Source organism: Artemia sp. Qi Xiang Cuo, chromosome 16 (assembly GCF_049724085.1).
Source record: "Artemia sp. Qi Xiang Cuo chromosome 16, ASM4972408v1, whole genome shotgun sequence".
NCBI classification, from domain to species: Eukaryota; Metazoa; Arthropoda; class Branchiopoda; order Anostraca; family Artemiidae; genus Artemia; species Artemia sp. Qi Xiang Cuo.
Genome location: NC_142809.1, coordinates 52783475 through 52798938, shown reverse-complemented (window position 1 = coordinate 52798938; position 15464 = coordinate 52783475).

Here is a 15464-nt window from a genome sequence, read left to right as displayed (position 1 = left end):
ACTTTTTGTCCAAATTCTCGGAACTACCACAAATCCCCATCAATCAATGAATTAAACCCAAAACGAACAGCAATTACAATAAATGACCGAGTCAAATTCAACGAGCAAAAATTAAAAGGAGTATGACAAGAAAATTCATCTTCTAAATTCACCGATAGATTCGTCTTGTTCAGACAAGAAAATAATTTGCACTTTACTTTAAAAAAAAAACAACAAAAAACCATGTATTGTCAGTTTGATGGTTGAGTTTGAATGCTAATTTTGTGCTAATTGAAGCAACAAACAAACTTATAAAAGAGTAAGGTACATCCTTTGTTTTTGGGTACGACGGCCTAAGCTGTTATTCAATTCAATTCAAATTATTGAAATAAAAAAAGATGAAACATAACACCAATAATAATATGGATCCTGGAAGCGAGCTTGTTGAGGACTATAACAACAAAAAATTGAAAATGAACACGAGACAAAAAAAAAAGAAAAAAGAGAAAAACGGGTCAATTAAGGCAAATTTATTAAAAATTTAGAGATTTCTAATATCAAAGTTTAGTAACATTGTTATATAGCGTGCGAAAACTTGTGGATAGCTCGATACTGGAGGGTATTATATTCCATTGAAGTATAGATTTATAAATGGGGAATCGCTGGGCAGAGCTAGAGACACACTTTGGGACACTAAAGGAACGGTTGGATGAACAGAGACATAGGCCTTCAGAATTATTGCAATTAAAATAAGATAATAATTGGGGAGGAAGGTTTTTATGGTAAGCGGAGTATGTAAGGGATAAATTTAATTCAAAAGGAATGTTCAAAAGGAATAATACCAAAATCGGAGAACAAGTCCTGGGTGGGATATAGTCGGGGCAGCCGAAAAACTGCTTTGATGGCACGGTTTTGGGCAGTTTTTAATTTATTGGTAACTGAAGGATAAGTGTTGCCCCAAACAGATCCGCAGTATGAGATATATGGGTAAATAAAAGAGTAATAAAGGGTGACAAGGATATCAGAGGGAAGAAAATTATTCACACGATTAATCATACTTACCTGTCGCAAGATTATTGCTCTGATGTAGGAAACATGTGTTGCAAATGATAGGGAGGAGTCTATGTGGACACCAAGAAACTTGGCAACTTCGACCTGCAGGAGGAGATTGGTGGAATATTTTAGGCCAAGTGCTTGCTGAGCTCCATTTTTTTCTAAGGGGTTCGAAATAATACAACCTGACTTTTCTTGCTGTTAATGGTCATGCAGTTAACGAGAGACCATTCCTGTACTCTATTCAGAAGGATTTGAGCAGAGGTGACGACGGATGGTAAATTAGGGCCGGTGATGAAAAAGTTGGTATCGTCACGATGGACCCAGGCCTGTAACCAAATTATTAATATAAAGGAGAAAAAGTATTGGACCAAGAACAGAGCCCTGCGGGACGCCCCTCCGGACAGGTAGGCGATTCGAAGTCATGCTGTCTAGACTCACACTCCGTACTCTACTAGAGAGATAAGAGCCGAACCATGAGGAAGGAATTCCACAAATACCTATTTTTTTGAGTTTACTTAATAAAACACTGGGATCAACTATGTCAAAGGCCTTAGAAAAATCCAGAAATAAGCCAATTACAGTATTTTTAAGGTCAAGTTGGGAACGGATAAACTGTGCCGTCGATTAGTGCATGAGCAGTTGAAAATTTGGGACGAAAGCCATGTTTATGCAAAGAAATTAACAAAACTGCAGGATTAATCTCCCATAAACTGGGGGAAATACATCTGAAATAAGTATATCGAGCACTTTAGATATAAGCAGGAGACGGGAAATAGAATGATAATTACGTATGTCAGATGGATCGCCTTTTTTATGAATCGGGATAACAATTGCTGATTTAAATATTTCTGGGAAGACTCCATTGATCATAGACAGGTTTGCTATATGCACAATGGCTTCACAAACATAGGAAGATGCAGTTCTAAGAAGCTTATTACTTATCCCAAGGAAGTCAGGTGTACTACTATTAGAAAGAGATTCAATAACTTGAAGCACCTCTTTACTATCAGTTGGAGAGAAAAACGTGGATCTGGGATTCTTGCTAGGGTGTACTGACTGGGAGAGGGAACAGGAATTATCATTTGGAATATTGGTGAAATAAGTATTAAAAGCATCCGGTACAGAAATTGGGTCAATAAATCTGCCACTGATGTCCTTAAGGTTAATAGGTATAGATCTTGAATTTCTTTTTTTTTAAAGAATTTCATTTATTGTTGACCAAATTTTTTGCAAGTTCCCTTTGCTTTGACTGATTTTTGAATAATAATAATTTTTTTTTGCTTCACGGATGAGTTTGGTATTTTTTATAATTGGTTAGGTCAATAACGCTACTTGTTTTGCAAGCTAACTTATATAGGTAATTTTTACAGTATGAAGAGATTATCAGGCTATTGGACATCCAGGGGTGTATATAGGTAGTTTTTCGGTTTGATTTACAGACTGGAAAGGTTGAACTGATAAGACACTCAGTCCCTGTGTAAAACCATTTGTGGCTGAATTAACATCCTGACAATCCAAAACCTTTGACCAGTCAAAGGATTTTAAACGATCCGTGAACCTGTTCATATTCACAATATTATATATTCTATTAGACGTAGGGGTATTAGTTCTAGGGTGTTTAGTAGTTGGTTGAAAGGGTAGGGAGAGATAGATTGGAAAGTGATCTGACAGGTCAGAGAATATTACTTTGGAGGACAGGTGGTTTCCCAGGGAAGTGGATAAAAAAATTTTATCAATTACAATAGCGGTAAACCTCATAGGATCAAATCTAGTAGGGAAAAAGGATTGTTGAAATAAGACAATTTGAGGTAAATGTTTCAAAGAAGGTATCGCAATTATTATTATTGCTAATATTTAGTAAATTAGGTTTGAAATCCCCGAAAACAATTGCCTTCTTTTGTGGTAAATTAATAAGACTAGAAAAGTCATCAAAAAGATTACAAAAGAAAGGTGTTGAAAATGAGGGTGGTTTATAAAACAATGAAAAAATAAAAGAATTGCTGTCAACACTTATATCAACAATTCGTCACCTGAAAGCGTTTTTGCCGAATCTGTTTTTCCAAAAACGGGAGAAAAACGAGTTTGAAAATTTTGACATTGGTATCTCAGAATGGGCTATAGCTAGAGCCTAGACTTTTGTTTCAAAATTAAGAATAAAAGTCGCTTATATGGTGTGCTTGTTTTTACTGGCCTGAGGCGAGCCTTTCCCGGGATTAAACAGAATGAATATCATCTTAGGCAAAACCGCCTGAAAATTTCGGAACACAGGTAAGATATGACGAAACGGAATTAGCTCAGCGTGAATTAGAAATATGACTCTCAGCAAAACGTATTTCATCTGATAGACAAATTTTAATTTCGACAATTAACTGGGAGTTTTACAATAAAATGTAACAAAAGATCAGTGGGAGGTCTCACTTAGCAACAAGCTTCTTGGAATTTCTGGTTTTAACCTTCAGAGCATTAACGGCAGAGGTTGCTTCGGGACACGCTGTGATTTCAGCTGAAGTACTAGGTACCTCAGCTATGTTAGAACTTCTAATAAGACTTTTCATATATGCAACATCTGCTGCTGGCATGAAACGGTAAAGCGACTCTACGTCTTTTATTATTGTTGTTGGCAGCTCAAGTACTGTACTTGAAGGTGCAAGAGATAGCAGCCTTTCCACAGCATTCACTACTAACGCATTGGACCATGGTCTTTCTGGGCAAGCTTCTGGTGTAGTCAGCACTTTAGAAGGAGTAGTTTCTACAAATAAAATTTTACAGAACACCCTTTTGCATAGTCCTTACTTAAACTGTAATAACTTCACCCTTGAAATTGGAACTTAGCTATACTTATAATATTTGGACGTTATGGCGTAATGAAAAAACTGCTGCTTGGTCATTTGAATAATGACAAACGGGCCTCGGGGCCGAACAATCAAAAGCTTTTTTGTCAAGTCTAGTAGCGAAAAGACTTCCTTGTGCTTCAAAGACCTCTCAATGACGTTCTGAACAGCATCAGCTTCCTGAATTGTGGAGTGGCGAGACTCAGAATACTTCATTGTTATACACTGGACGTATAAATTCTTCCTCAAGGTGTCTTGCATCATGCTGTTCATTACTTGATTGCGGTTTTGAGGCACGCATGAACCTGACTATGTAACAAACTTTCTGATGGCAGGATAGATTGTAAAAACCTTATCAGGGATAGCACGAAGACCACTGGTAGTATAATATGCACTTCTACCAGCAGGACATTCTGACCACAAACAACAATAAACCTTTTGATTAGCTATCCTGTCTGTCTGCGAAAGGTAAGAATAGCAGTTAAGTTAAAGCAAGTGATCTTCCTTTTGTAAAAAAAGGATGAAACATCCCCCTTTGGCAAAGAAAAAACGTTTTCCATATCAAAACACAATACGGGGTCATCCGAAGCCCTGTCCTTATCTCTTTCTTCTTTGCTTTCTAGTTTTCCTTTCACATGTTTTGCTTGAGAGGTTTTGACCTCCTCAGATAATTCAGTACCATTTTGTTCAGCCACCTTTTTTTCTTCACAAACATCGCATCTGCCAGTTTTAGGCACATGAAATGCAAGATTAAATTTATAATTGTAAACTTTTCTGTACATGTGTTCCTTTAATGCCAAATTACCATCTTCTGCACACTTACTTTCATACAATGAATGCATTTTGCTTATATTGATTGAAAGGTCGAGGAACTTTCTGTTGGTTTTGGCACGACAATAATGAGATTCAATGGTTGGGAAGCTTTCAAAGTGCTTTCTTATGTATGCGAGATCCTCTTCTTTCCTTTTATTCACATGATTTTGTGGTACACTCACAGGAGGTACTTCACCACTTAATAACTTATGGCCATAATGTATCCGCTTATCATCGATGTCTAGGGTAGCAAAATAAAATCCTTTGCAGACCTCCACAGTTTTCTTATGAACTGACAGGTAATAGTGGAATGTATGCTTCCGCCGAGTCTCTCTTTTTTTGTTCCTTTTTTTAGGTAAAGGTTTTGTTGTTTTCAAATAGTACATCCTTTTGGAATCTTTTGACAATGCCCAAAAGTTTTTAAATACAATTTGACGATCAGTCTCCGAGAAATGTTCAAAACATCTGAAAGGACACGAATGACGGCAATTAAAGGGTTTCGGTTCCTTCTCCTTTCCATATACTTTTTTGGTAACAGGGTTCAGATAAACATTTCCAGAGTTTGCTGCATTCTTCATCTGATTTTTCACCTCCTTTTCCATGTTACTTAACCTCTTTCTGACTCTTTTGGATGCATTATTTCTCGTTTCTGTACCATCATTTCCTTCTGTGGTTGGAGACATGCTAGCAGAAGCTGTTTCACTGATTTCTCTGGTAGCCTCTGGTTCACTTTCTGTTCTATTACTTGTCTAAGTAGTAGGATAGCTGGACCGGCCAGTGTCTTCGCAGACGGCATTACTTTCGACTTCTGATGAAGATCTCTTACTGGGTGGAGATTCTGGATAACTTTCTACTTTCGGGAAATACTTTGGTTTAAAATCATCATCTGAAGACAAATATTCGGAGCTAAAAAAGAAAGCTTTATGTTCACCCATGTTACTGGAACATTTTCTAAGAATGATTTTAGTGACACAAACTAGTTCCGCACCCTTTCATTAGCCTACACACAGACAGGTCAAGGAACAACCACCTCATCTGTTTCCTTGACTGAAATCTTTGACCCAGCTTTTTCTACCAGTCTAGAACACTAATGTGTTTCCTACTTGGGGAGCTAGTCCTGATTCAGCTGGCAAACATCTTCCTAAATGGGATGTTCATGTCAATATTGCATTCATGTGTCTTCCTAACTCTGATGAAAACCCCAGATAGACACTGTGATCCAAAATGCATTAAACCATGATAGGGGTTTGTGACTTCTTTTTTATACTGGTTTACCACAGGAAATTGTTATTGCAAGTGGCTCCCAAAAGTTTTCTTAAACTGAAAGCATTAAAAAAAAATAATTTCTATTTACTATACCATGTATGTTTGCGGGAGTTACTGGAAATAACAGTTTCCGGTATAAAACCATCAGAAAAAATAAGCCTTTAACCCATGCCTCGGTTTAATACATTTAGGATCAAAGTGGCTATCTGGGGTGTTCATCAGAGTTAGGAAGACACATGAATGCAATATTGATTATCCCATTCAGGAAGATGTTTGCCAGCTGAATCAGGACTAACTCCCCAAGTAGGAAACAGATTAGTTTTCTAGACTGTTTTCTGCCCATGAGCCTTCATTAGCACCTCCTTTAGAACTGTGGAAGAAAACTTCAATTAATGCTGCTATACATACTTCTGTCTCAAAATATATAATTCTTACCTGTCTGTTTCAAAAATATCTGGGGAAATCGACATTTTCAATCTCTTGGGCCTCATAATTATATCTTGTTCATCAAGATAAGAAAGATCGTCTTCTTCTTCTCCAAGGTCGCGTTCAGCAAATCAGCAACTTTCGACAAAACGGACCATGCTATAATCCCGTATGCGATTCGGCAAAACCGCTTTAAAGAAATCGAAAAATATGCGATTCGGCAAAGGAGAACTGCAAAATACAGGCAGTTAGAGACGTCTTACAGCAATGTCAATTAGACCTTTCGAAAGGTGATTTTTTTTACACAAGATGTCGTTTGTAACTCAGTTTCGCCAAAAATTGTTATTTTCGGCAAAACCGCTTTCAGGCGACGAATTATTGAATAAATGCATCTATTATTTATAGGTTGCGAGAATAAGGATTCACAATGTAATAGCCTGGTGAATTTTAGACTTGACTGGATGGAAAGAGAAATGCCACCAGAGGACTTGGCTAATTTTCTTTCAATATGAATAGCTTGAAAGCTTGGGAGGGAAAATTCATTAGTATCATCAATTTCTGAAAGCCACGTCTCCGTTATTCCAATTACGGCGAAAGGGCAGTAACCGTTAATTAAAATTAAATCTTTAAAATTAGTCCACTTATCTCTTATGCTTCTTATGTTAAAGCAGATTATATTAAGTTTTGTCTTTTCCATTAGCTTAGGTTTTACATTTTTTACAAAACGAAAGTGTCGAGATATTCACAGTTAAAACGGCTTAAGGGGCTATCAGGACTAGCTAGGAGGTTGTTGCGCAAATTATTTTGGTCATCGTAATAGTAAAAAAACAACATTATTGCACAGTGATAATTTCGTGAGAAACGTAAAATCTTGCATAGTATACATTTAAATATCCATTGTGGTCGAAGTTTCATCATTTGCTTGATTTGAATATTGAAATTCTTTGGTGGTAATTTTGGACTGGGATGGACAGTTTGCCGTTTTTTTCTTAGATTTCGTGCCTTTGACTAGGGCAATGTCACTGATTTGATTTGCAGTTGAGTCAACAGGCTTAACTAGCTTCGATGTGGAATCTATGTCCTTTTTGATGGAAGATAGTTGAGCTATAGCTGCTTGCAAGATGTCATCACCTAGGAGTTTGGTGATAGCTTTCTTCTTGAGAATATTTTTGGTTTCTCCTGGTTCATTACTAACCTCAATTAAGTGACTGACTGTGAGATAAGTTGCAAGTCTTTGCCATTCTTGGCAACTTTCGGATGAATCTTTTGGGGGATGTTGAAGTAAACTTAGGTAAGGGATGGGGGGACTGACTAATACCTTGAGTATGAACAGTGTGTGCCTCTTTAAGAAATGATACTGTATTTGCATCTTCTACAACAACTGTTGCTTGGCTTCCACTGGACCTATGGGGTGTGGGTTGCCGAGGGATTGTTGCAGCTACAACTGAGTAGGGTTGGTTCATTTTATCCGATGTTCTAAGGATTACGACTCGCTTTTGGTGAGCCGGGCAAGATTGTTTTTGGAGGGCTGTGTGTCCCTTACGGTTACAATTTCTGCAGAAAGGGTCTGACTCAGGGCATTCACTAATTGCGTGGCCTGTTTTCTCACACTTAAGACAAGACGGATGGGACTGTTAGCAATGTTTTTGCTGTGGCCGTGGGCCAGACAAGTAGAGCATTGTAGGGGCTTAGGCTTATAAATTTTATAAAATAGGGACATACCGTACAAGAATATTTCTCTGTTTAGCTCAACTTTGCAGGAAATGAGGATTGAACGGCTTGGGTGAAGGACTCCTTCTTTGTTTAAACTTAGCCTTATTGCAGTTGAAGGATTTATGAGAAGGCCTGAAGAATCTATTAGTTCGGTTTGTATTTTCGCCACTTTTACACTGGTAACAACACCATAAAGCACATACTTGTGTAACTTTTCCACATTTTTTTTTGTGGCTAAAATTTTCGAGCCATCAAGAATTATTTCTTTGGATTTTGACAGGACATGGTCTGCCGCCTGAGAAGACGTAAAGTAAATATCAATAAACTCGTCCTGTTTGAAAACAAGTTCAAAATTTACCTTGGCGATCAGAAAAACAGCTTTCCTAATTTGCATTATCCGATCTTTTGAAAAGGGTTGGCCATTGATTTAAAGGGGAGGATTCAAAGCGGGACGAAACGGATAAGACGAGTCATTCAACTGAACGTATTGATTTAAAGGGGAGGATTTAAAGCGGGACAAAACGGATAAGACGAGTCATTCAACTGAACGTATTGATTTAAAGCGGGACAAAACGGATAAGACGAGTCTTTCAACTGAACGTATTGATTTAAAGCGGGACAAAACGGATAAGACCAGTTATTCAACTGAACGTATTGATTTAAAGGGGAGGATTTAAAGCGGGACAAAACGGATAAGACGAGTCATTCAACTGAACGTATTGATTTAAAGCGGGACAAAACGGATAAGACGAGTCTTTCAACTGAACGTATTGATTTAAAGCGGGACAAAACGGATAAGACGAGTCATTCAACTGAACGTATTGATTTAAAGGGGAGGATTCGAAGCGGGACGAAACGGATAAGACGAGTCATTCAACTGAACGTATTGATTTAAAGGGGAGGATTTAAAGCGGGACAAAACGGATAAGACGAGTCATTCAACTGAACGTATTGATTTAACGGGGAGGATTATAAATCGCCGCTAAACCAGGATGGCTGGCACATAACACCTTTTGAATCATCGCATTTGATGTAATCATGATTTAAACCTTTTTGGAAAGATCAGTTGAAGGGAAAACTTACGGGTTTTATTCTCCCTCCCCCCCCCCCCCCCTTTATATTTGATGCCGTAAATAATGTAGAGTATGAAGATATAGACCCCCTCCCTCCGGTACATTTTGTTTCAAATCTATTTTAACATGATGAAGATTATTTTGTAAAATATAGATAGCGCTGGTGCTGTTCACTTTGTTCCTGAATAATAGACATATATTCTTGGGGTCGTTACTGTTTAGAGCTATACAAAAAAGAAGAAACACTGTGCCCAAATTTGCCACATAATCCTACCCTGATAGCTTGCGTATTTAAATTTCGGTTGTGCTCTTCTTCTTCCATTCAAGTTGTTAGCCAATTTTGATGAGCGAAAACAAATTTGCAATTGGTGGTATTAACCAAAAGAGGTGCTTCAGCTAAGTTTATGTTTGTGTTATGTCGCAGAAGAATGTACGCAAGAAGGAATGGTTTCACCGTTGTCGATTTCTTAAAGGGGCACAAACGAAAAAACGCCCAAAATAGGCAAATGATAAAGGAAATATAAGAAATTATGGGAACAATTTAAAAACTGTAGAATTGGGGTAGGAGGGCTGCGTTTTAAAAAGTGCCCTCTTCTTAATTCCTCTTTCCTAATTTCCTCTTTGTCCTGTGATTTTAGCCTCCTTTTAAGCTTGGCTCATGCAAAGTCGAATGGGTTACAAATTATCCACATAGAAATTGAGGTCATCAGTTTGATCTCGGGAACGGGGGGAGGAGGCTCCAAACCCTGTCTTTATTTCCATCTCCCTTGTGGAATTTTCATTCGTATCATTTCTTGAGTAAGGAAATTACGATTAGAAATGCGTCAACTTATGCTAGCAATCAAAGAGCTGGGGAAAATGGAATGGCCAGGGAAAGGTCAAACATTCCAAATGTCAGTATGTCCTTTGTCAGGAAAGTCAAAATGTCACCTGATAAAAACAAACAAGGTCATTTAGGGGTATCAATTCACGAAAATGGGGGATGGGTAGAATGCATGCTCCAAAATTTAGGTATGAAATTTCGTTGTTTTGTAATTTTTTACAACGAGAATACAAATAAAAGTTATTTTTCTATTAAAATGTCAAAGTGTTTTTCTAACTCTAGGGGGGGGGGAATATAGGATGGCGCTTTTGAACCTCCTTCCAATTGATGCTCTAAGGCAAAAACGGTTTTATTAACTTAATCACATCTCCAAATTATAAAATTTTAAATATAAATATTGCTTCCATTTATTTTATTTATCTAATTTTTTCTACCTTTGCTTAACATTGGACCTAAGATCAAAGACCCTATTTGAACAAAATGGTACAGCAGATATATTCGTGTGCTACACTTCTTTTTTTACTAACTTGTGTTTTACAGATTAACCTAGCCCTAACTATTCTCTAATCTAAAAGTAGTTTGAATTCAAAACAATAGCCCAATCCCAACTTTCAAAAACTTTTAGTTTAGATCCAAAGTTGAACTTCAGTTTTTCGAACTTAATTTCTGCTAATTTAGCTTTTGCCTAGTTCTCTTGGAGAACGCTGCAGTGCAATGGCACTAATAGTTTTGACTTTCCCTTATGCCCAAATTATAGCCCCAAAGATTCTTTTTTATTCAGATGTGTAATTAGGAAGCACAAGGGGACAGCTGTCTCCCGAAAACAAAAAGGCGTACAAAGTGTTGAAACAGAAGCATTTAATGAAATCCATAGTTTTTTTTGTATTCTCCCCCCTCCCTTCTTCTGTTGTTTGAAAGTCTTGAGTTTTTGTTTACTATTTATCTTATTTCCTTAAGATTCTTTTTGATTCAGTTTCCTACTTATTTTGCTATGAGCCTGCACAACGTGATTTGTTCACCCAATGAATTTATGTAAAAATAATCACCTTATCATTATTTGAATATCATTATTTTACGTGATATCTTACATTAATTACTCTGGTGCTGCCAAACGCATCAAGGACATCCCGAAAAAGTCACCAGTCATCCCTTTTCTGGTACTGCTGAGCGGTCATCCCACTGAGGCTGGACTGTGCAACTTGGGCTGAAAGAACGACGAAGCTTGTTTTTCGGGCTACCTCTGGCTTTCATTCTAATATTGTTCTGGGGAGCCTATTTAGTCATTGAAAATTACAGCCTTTCTACCACTTTCCAGAAGAAAGCTGATAATTTAAATTTTAGTGTTTTTTTTTTATTATTTACCGCTTTTTCTCAAGACATTGGTGATTTTATTTTTGGCCTCTGTCTGCGGCTCGTACGAAGGGTTTTCCATGCAAATCCACCCCCGTTTAACTCAACTTCATTCAACTCATTTAATTCCACCCCAATTCAGCTCAACCTTCATTCAACTCAACCTCCATGCAATTCAACTCTCGTTGGAGTCAACCCCCCTTTAGCTCAGCTCTCACTCAACTCAACCCTAATTCATTTCAACCCACGCAACAGGTTAGGTTAGGACGAATGGGGCTGAATTAAATGGGATTGAGTTCGATGAGGAATGATGTGTACTGAGAATGAGTTGAATGGGGGTTGAGTTACACTCGTACTCTATAAAAGGTTTGTCTAATACCTATCAAAGGAAACACAAGTTTTGCCTCAGAGGATGTTTCCGCTTTTGCGTCTATGGCTACGGTATGCACGATTTTAACTCATGACTCCTTGACGCATAGGCTTAGACTTTATAAACGCATCCTTACGTTTTGCTTAGTCAAGTCAGATTACATCCCAGGAGGAATAATTGGTTTAAGTTTGTAGGCTCATTAAAAAAAAAGCGCAACAGGACAACCATGTTTACCTTATTGAACGCCACTATCACCCAACAAAACAACCTTTTTGTTCTAAAAAACTTTGTTTTGGTTCCATCGTAACTTCTGTCAAAACCGACGTACTTCTCAGCCTTGTTTAATCAAGCTACACAAATATTTAGTAGATCCTATGTAGTTGATGAGTTCTTTGCGACCGTTTTGAAAAAATCTGGATATCCTTTTATGAGCTGTCTGGACTTGGAAGTTGGACGTGATAGCAATTTCCACTGAAATTTTTACAAAACTTCTTTTTTTGCAAAGCGTGAAAAATGCACCGGGTGTTGTTGCAATGGGAGGGATTTCCACGGTGAAGCTTTCCTGAACCCTTTTTATTTAATTCTACTCTGTTTTCCTCAGCAGTTCTCTATAGTAGGCTCCTGTGACAGATTTTTGACCTAAGAAGTCTGCAAGGACAACTCCTTCAGATTCAGAAAACGGTTGCAATTACTTTGTTGACAGGAATTCCTCGTATTATTTGAATGGTCCTCGAAACCTTCATTTTTTTTTCTATTTTATTTCAGTTGCGGTGTGTGGGTGTTTTAAAGTTCTATAAGTCTCTCAGTTTTCTATGTTTAATTATTGCTGAAATTAATTTTAAACTCGTCATAGAAAACAAAATAAAGAGCAGAGAAAAGAAAAACAAAAGCAAAAACTTACACAACTAACAATAATAAAACTAATGAAATCAAGACATTAGTGTGATAACAAACAATTATCACTTCAAGGTAAGAAGGGGGGAAAAAATAATAGAATCTGAAAAAATAGGTCCATGTTGGAGCCAAAGGACTGTTCAGCATCTCTAACCGGGCATTGTAAACGGATACTTCTCTTACTGCAGAAATAATGGGATTAATAATGTTAAATTTTCTCAAGCGATAAGAAATACGAGTTCACAGAGATGGGGGGGGGGCGGTGTTCTTGCTTTCACTTAAAAATACAGCTTTGAACTTTTCGGCTTTGTATTTAAGATTAAGGTTTGCTTATTGAGGTCGTAGCAAGGCAAACGCCTCCCTAGCATAGAAGAGAATTAAGGATAGACGAGGAGGGAGCAGCTGACTGAGCACCACATGCTCCATGATTAGAAAAGGGAGGGAGGAGAAACGGCACTTTGGTTAGTGCCTTCCGTAATATGCAAATTAATCATAAGTGGTGGTGTGTGATTAAAGGCAGGGCTAGCGGAAGATGCCAAGGGCCATAGATCGGTGGAACCTGTGGGTTACCAGCCTTATATTTTACAGCTGGTACTTGACACATACTTTTATATAAATGAGTGTATCTAAAGTATTGTTATAATTGGTTTGCACTGAGTGGTGGAGCTGTAACTATCACAACCACCGGATCGGCTTTTTCCCCTTGAAAAATGGATTAGAAGTTTTGATTTATAATTACGGTTTGATTCATTCAGCCTTCTGACTAATGAGAGGGTAAAACATTTGTAAAGCTGATGATCATCAGCCTTAGACGATGCAGCAGGCACTAGCTGAACTTTGAGACACCTGTTTCAAAGGGTGCTAACATAAGAGGTGCTCACAATTTAGTGAAACTTTCACAGCAATATTTCTTGCTAAAGTGTAAGTTGTTCATTATAGGTGGGTAATTTTCATCTGCCGTGATATCAACAAGAAGGATGGATTCTGGTAAGTCACTAAAGAGAGGGACTGACATTTTTATAAGCTGATGATCATCAGCCTTAGACGATGCAGCAGGCACTAGCTGAACTTTGAGACACCTGTTTCAAAGGGTGCTAACATAAGAGGTGCTCACAATTTAGTGAAACTTTCACAGCAATATTTCTTGCTAAAGTGTAAGTTGTTCATTATAGGTGGGTAATTTTCATCTGCCGTGATATTAACAAGAAGGATGGATTCTGGTAAGTCCCTAAAGAGAGGGACTGACATTTTTATAAGCTGATGATCATCAGCCTTAGACGACGCAGCAGGCACTAGCTGAACTTTGAGACACCTGTTTCAAAGGGTGCTAACATAAGAGTGGCTCACAATTTAGTGAAACTTTCACAGCAATATTTCTTGCTAAAGTGTAAGTTGTTCATTATAGGTGGGTAATTTTCATCTGCCGTGATATCAACAAGAAGGATGGATCCTGGTATGTGACTAAAGAGAGGGACCGACATTTTTATAAGCTGATGATCATCAGCCTTAGACGATGCAGCAGGCACTAGCTGAACTTTGAGACACCTGTTTCAAAGGGTGCTAACATAAGAGTGGCTCACAATTTAGTGAAACTTTCACACCGATATTTCTTGCTAAAGTGTAAGTTGTTCATTATAGGTGGGTAATTTTCAACTGCCGTGATATCAACAAGAAGGATAGATCCTGGTATGTGACTAAAGAGAGGGCCTGACATTTTTATAAGCTGATGATCATCAGCCTTAGACGACGCAGCAGGCACTAGCTGAACTTTGAGACACCTGTTTCAAAGGGTGCTAACATAAGAGTGGCTCACAATTTAGTGAAACTTTCACAGCAATATTTCTTGCTAAAGTGTAAGTTGTTCATTATAGGTGGGTAATTTTCATCTGCCGTGATATCAACAAGAAGGATGGATCCTGGTATTTGACTAAAGAGAGGGACCGACATTTTTATAAGCTGATGATCATCAGCCTTAGATGATGCAGCAGGCACTAGCTGAACTTTGAGACACCTGTTTCAAAGGGTGCTAACATAAGAGTGGCTCACAATTTAGTGAAACTTTCACAGCAATATTTCTTGCTAAAGTGTAAGTTGTTCATTATAGGTGGGTAATTTTCATCTGCCGTGATATCAACAAGAAGGATGGATCCTGGTATGTGACTAAAGAGAGGGACTGACATTTTTATAAGCTGATGATCATCAGTCTTAGATGATTCATAAAGTACTAGCTAACTTAGAGGCTCACGTTTTGGAGGGTGCTAACATAAGCTGCAGCTAACGTGGGCACATGGTTACAACCGAAACGAGGTTGGAACCCGAATTGATATGCCAGGACAAAACAGTTCGATTGTAGGTGATCAATAAAAAACAGTTCGAAAAGCTAGTGCTTTATGGTGTTAATCGATTTGAAACCTGGACCAGTCGTATAAAAAAAACGTTTTTTATCATTGTAGCCACGGCCAAAAACGAAATTCCAAAAACAGGTTGAACCAATCTATAAAGCGTACTCTTATCGATTGGTTTGATATCGATTTTTAGCGGAGAAAGGGATATAACGCATTTTGGAGAAAAACACAGAAATTTCTAAGCATCGTGTGAATAAAATAAAATTCCGAAAACTGGTTGAACCTATCGATAGAGCGTACTCTAACGATCGGTTCGAAACCGGTTTTAGCTAGGCTACGAATGTCATTTGGATAAAAATTGTCATATAACACTGCTTGAATTACAGCAACTGACTGATGATTGTATTATTTTTTTTTGTCCTCAAGATTTTTGGGGAATATTCAACCCGAATCTCATCTATTTGATATAAGATAATAATAGATATTTAAGATTTGTTCATAATCAATATACATACAATAATACAG